This window comes from Catharus ustulatus, chromosome 6 (assembly GCF_009819885.2).
Source record: "Catharus ustulatus isolate bCatUst1 chromosome 6, bCatUst1.pri.v2, whole genome shotgun sequence".
Lineage (NCBI taxonomy): Eukaryota > Metazoa > Chordata > Aves > Passeriformes > Turdidae > Catharus > Catharus ustulatus.
Genome location: NC_046226.1, coordinates 16,499,806 through 16,505,740, shown reverse-complemented (window position 1 = coordinate 16,505,740; position 5,935 = coordinate 16,499,806).

Below are 5,935 nucleotides of genomic sequence, written 5' to 3'. Positions count from 1 at the left end.
CCGGGCTCGGCCAATCGCGGCCGGGCGGAGGCGGGGCCGGACGTCAGCCCGGCCACACTACGAGCCCCAGCAAGCCCTGCGCCCTACTGGCTCATGCAGCCGCGGGCCCTGCGCGCAAGGCTTTTTGGAACTTGTAGTTCCGCGGCTGCGGGGTGAGTCGCGTGTGTCCCAGGAGTCCCGGGAAGCTCCTCTCGCGTTGCCCGGGACCGCGCTGCGGGCGCGTCGGGAGCGGCCGGGAGCGTCCCGGGCCCTGGCGTGTGCGCAGGTTGGCCACGGGACACGAACCGGGCAGCGCCGGCTGCGCCTTCCCGTTGGAGCTGCCCTGTGCCTTCGGGGCAGGATGGAGGCAGGAGACCCAGAACGGGAAAGCAGAGGGATGTGTCACAGGGAATCCATGAAATGACGGAAGAAAACGAATGGCCCGGGATGGTCCTTGCGGGTGCCAGCAAGGATGGCCGGCGGAGCGCTGGCTGTGCGCTGCGGGGCGGGCGCGGTCCGGAACCGCCGCAGAGGGGCTGGGGCTGTGCACTGAACCCTTGCCGAGTCCTCTCCGCTTTTAGTGAGAGAATGAACAGCAAAGATCCTCTGTGAAAAGTAAAAGCACGTGTTTCTTCGCCTAATAAACCACGTACAAAGCACGCCAACTTCCTCATTGCATACTATAAGAAACACTTGCATATCTGTAAAAAAACCCAACATCTAACTTTGCATTTTGTGACCAACTGACTGTTTCTGAATGTCTGTGGAAAGTCATAGTTTTGCTCTGACTCTGCACTGTCTGCACGGACTCAGCTTTACTTATGATCATAAATGTAAAAGGTCATTACAGGTTAATCATCGATATTTTTCTGGAGCTGGCGTGCTCAGTGACCTGACGCCTCTCCTGACACAGTCAGGCTGTTAGAGTTCGGGTCGCTTCAGGAATCACCTTTAAAACTGACAAAGATCACCATACTGATTATCCAGCAAGAAAAACAAGCTGGGAATCTTAGTTTCATTTAATTCCAGCCTAGTAGCCAAGTGGGTTAAGCCTGTGTTTTATTATCCTCCTGTCCTAAAAGATATCTAGTATCACTTAAAAGCATTCCTGACCCATCATCCAAGTCCAAAGGTGTATCTCGTAGCCAGGCTACATGAGGTAGAGTACACCTTGTGTCAGCTGTCACTTCTGAGAAATCTGATACAGTCATTGCCAAATAGCTTGTCTGTAACTTCTGCGTTAGTAAACATCACCAGGATGTTCCTTTCTGTGAGATAGATGGGAAGACTGCTACAAGACTCCTAAATATCTGTTGAAATGTATTGGGCAGATACTATAGACACTTGAGTAATACGTAGATTTTTAGTATTGAATTCAATTATTTATTTTATTGTGCTAGAAATTTAGGAAGCCATCCTGGATTGAGAGGGAAGTTTGTCTAAAGGAAAAATACGAATGGTGTTGCTGCGTATATGGGCTGACATAAGCAGAGAGATTGCTAAGGTACAGTTGTGAGGCTCAAACAGAACCTGCAGCAGGAATCCAGCATGGTCCTTGTAACTGCTGCTCTCATGGAAAGGAAATGGACAATGACTTTGTAAACAAATACACAATACAATAAACAATAGACATATAATCTTCTCCAAAAGAGACGAGCACATAAGTACCCATCCACATGATGGATTTAGGAAATTGAAATGAAATCTTATTCAGCCTGCAGAAGAGAAGGCTCTTTGGAGACCTTGTAGCAGCCTTCCAGTACTTAATGGGGCTACGAGAGAGCAGAGAGAGACTGTTTACAAGGATATGTAGTGATAGGACAAGGGAGAATGGCTTTAAACTGAAAGAGGGCAGTTTAGATTAGGTATTAGGAAGAAATGCTTTGCTGTGAGGTGGGGGGGCTCTGGAACAGAATGTCCAGAGAAGTTTTGGATCCCTGGAAGTGTTCAAGGCTGGGTTGGGTGGGACATTGAGTAACCTGGTCTAGCATGGCAGGGGGACTGGAACAAGATGATCTTTGGACCCTTCCAGCCTGAACCATCTATGATGCTACAAAACAATTTGCTCTGGCTCTGACAGTGCTAAAAAGCAAAAGTAACCACCACCCATATGTCTCATAACAAAACTTGAACGCTGTGGAAGGCAGTTCCACCAACCCACCAAAGCCACACGGTTCAAATGGTATCTAAGATGCTACCAAATTCTGAAACTGTTTAAATGAGAACCAAAAAAAAGAAGACCCAAATGTGAAGCTTCAAAGCTGCAGATAATGTATTTACTTTCTTAATAGCTTCCTACAAACCAGAAGGCTGCCATAAGGTAGAGGTGGGTAGTTCAGCCCCGATTTGGCTTCGCTGAGAGCGCTCTGAGAGGATTGGAACTCCTACATCCAACATTGCTAACACCAGGCTGGACTGGTAGTGCTGGCATTGCCGTAATAGTTCTGGTAACACACAACTGTCCCCAAAAGAGATTTTTCCAGATTTTTTGGCAAGACAACTTGCCAAATGGTCTTAACAATTTTTGTTAAGACAACTCTGGAGATGTCTTAACACAGGTATTTATGGTTCTGTGCTACTAACTTAACAGCTGACAAAATTTGAACTGCAAAGTTGATTTTGCTTTTAATCTAGCAGAACAGATACTTCAGAAAATGTACACAAAGCCACTCTGGACTGCACCTATGCCTTCCTTTAAGAGCAGCTGACTAGATCAAGAATCTTTTTAACAAGTCAAGGACATTTTTTAGCTGGGAAAAAATGGACTGGATTTTTAAATATATTTCTATTTCTATTTATATTCATATTTATATTTATGCTTAGGGTGTGTACCTTTTAAGCTTCCTTAGCCTATTTTAAACATTTTAACAAATGCTTATTCTTTCTAGTTGCACTAACTTAATAACTAATAGTAAAGCAAAATTAGAAATTCTAGGAAGAAAAAGCTAATTAAGGTGAAGAGCAGAAGAGGTTTATGATAAATGAAAAAGTGTGCTGAGACTGGTCTTTCCACATCTTCACTAGCAATAAGATTAGATTTGTGAGTCTAGCACTGACACATGACTAGGTGCCTTGTAAAGGCAAACATCAGGCGTGGTTGTTCTGTATGTTTGAAACAAGAGAAGATTCTCATTTTACCAAAATTAATATATGAACAATTGAGTGATCTTAACTATCAAATGATTAAAGGAAAAAGCATGTGTTCATGTTTATTTTGAGAGGAAAATAAGAAGAGACTTACTTAAAGTGACCTTAATTCAGAAAGAAAGAAAGAAAGAAAGAAAGAAAGAAAGAAAGAAAGAAAGAAAGAAAAAGAAAGAAAGAAAAAGAAAGAAAGTTAATGTCAGGCATATCATCATGAAGATAAACTGAAGTTAAACAAGTCTGGAAAGAAGAGGGATTTGGAGATTGAGTTCACTTACTTCACTTGGGGAATATATACACATATATTTTGAAAGTGAATGAGGAAAAATCTTATCCTTACAGCTTTGTACATAATTTCTTCAACTGTTCTGACTGTTCTACCTACATCTGACCATGTTCAGTGTAGTGAGTTCCCATATTTTTCTTGAAGTAGGTGGATAAATAGAAGGAAAGACTCAAGACAGCACCAGAGAAGGCATTATTTGTTTCAAGACCAAAAGAAGTTAGGTATTTTTTGTTGTTCCTTTCTCTTGTGGGCTTTATGAGGAAAGATAACAATGTCCCAGGAAATGTAATATTTCTATCAGGTTGTTTGTCCAGGCAGAACTCTGCTGGGGAAGGAGAAGCTGAGATTTACTCTGTGAACAGGGGAATAAGAATATATACAGACACGCATGCTGAAGACAGAGCTTAGAGACATCCTCATCCAGGAACTGTCTGCATGTAACAGTTTTGTATTTATCTGGGGAAGTCTGAATAAATGTTCCAGAAAGCTTAAGTGCAGGACTGTGTGGTCACTACATGCAAAACAGTGTCAGTTGCAAATGAAAAAATGCTTCCTTGAGCACAAGCTTGCATGGAGAGCTGAGAAAAGGCTCATCAGAAAAGCTAAATGCACTCAGGTTAGGTTTCTATTTTCAGCCTACAGAAAAAATGAAAATAACTTTTAATCTTGTGCACCTCTTCTGCAGATGACACTTTCATACTTTTGTAGTGAAGTGTACTCAAGGGAGTTGCATGGAAAAAACAAATTTTGGTGTAGAATAAAGTAGGTGTGAGGTGATATCCTCCAATATCCCTATGATCAGGAAATTCAAGGAAATGACAGTGTGTGCTAGAGAAAACAAGCAGGGAGGAGGGAAAGGGGAAGATTCTAAAGGTTAAAATACTACAAACATGTCCTTACAGGAAGCGGCTTCCAAATATCCTGTGTGACTAACAATGGGGAATGTATTTCCAAAATTGTGGAATAAAATAATGGCCAGCAGTGGGCTTAATGGTGTTATTTATTGCAAATCTAGTTCAGCATTTTCATACCTACAGAATATTCACTGAAAACTGTGGGGGGGAAAAAAGCCAATTACAAACACGATAGCCAGAACAGGATTCTCTGCAGTTGAATTCTGTTGTCTATTTAGTTCACAGAAGACAGTTGTGGGTATCCTCATATCTGACTGACATATTTCCTAAACCTCACTGCATGCATCCTCTTGATAATGATTTTTTCCTGCACACAATTAATGTCTAAATATATTATATGTTTGCAGTATCACTGTGGATATCTGCATCTGGATTCCAAAGAGTTGCATTACCCATTACCACTATGAGAAATAATGCTCTTTTATCTCTCTGTTGGTTAAAATACACACCCCTCCATTTTATGGTCAAGCTTGCCCTGGCAATCTATACATTTTCAAACCCAAGATTAATCCATATAATTCACAAGTAAGCCAGGAAGTTGCCAAACTGGCCCAGATCTTTCACCCAGCATTCACACCATCATCTGGTCTTCCATTCTTTGCATCAAATTGCATCTTCTTGTTAGAAGTAAACCTCTACCCTTTCAAAGACTTATTTTGAGTACCTTGAGGTCACAAAAATGCATGAAGAAAGGCACATGACAGAATACAAATAATCCCCTGAATCCTTAAATGGCATTTTATTCTCCAAATTTGGTATTCTTTAAGTTGCTATTTTTTAAATGTCACTAGATACTTTTGTTGTCCCGACTTTTATAATTCTGACACTATCTAGGAGGGCTGGCTATGTTTCCTGCTAGAAGAATAATATGCTAATAATAATATGCTAATGTCATTTTTATATAGAGGAAGGAAATAAGGTAGTGAGGACACTGCAGAAAAACTGTCACTGTGATTTATTATGGGAAAATAAAGAAATAGGAGTAACGAAAGAAAATACAAGCAGTAACAACAGAAAGATTGAAAGCATTTGTGTGTGTGTATTCCTAATTATTTACACTGAGTTTGTACATTTTGACCAGACCAAACCTGCTTTGCTCTGTTCAGGCACGGAGGAGAATTTCATCTTTCGTTCCTCCTCACTATGTCTCAGTTCCCCACTGGAATGTGAAGATAGTAGCAGCAGTTGCCTCAGAGGCTGTGGCTGTGTGAGCTGGGTGCCCTGGGCAGGGGACAGCTCCAAGGCAGGCTCCCTGGGGACTGTGGTGAGGCCAGGCAGCTGGAGGAGGAGGCTGGGTACCCTGTGCCTATGTACACCCAAAAGGAGGCTTCACCTTGGGGTACATGTGGGGATGTGAGCAGCCAGCACACAGCTGTTTCACAGTAGCTTTTTGGGCAGACCTGATCTCTCTGCCCACACACCGTCAGGCAAAGTCATGGACAGCAGTATGAACTTATGGGCAGGTGCACACCATTTTATCCAGTGGTGCAATGAAGTGACAAATGGCATGAGGCCACAGAGTGAACACCGAGAATGAGGTAAAAGCTTAAGTAGCAACTTATCCAGTGACTATCAGCTTATTTTGCAATCCTTGATATTTGGCATATTTCCA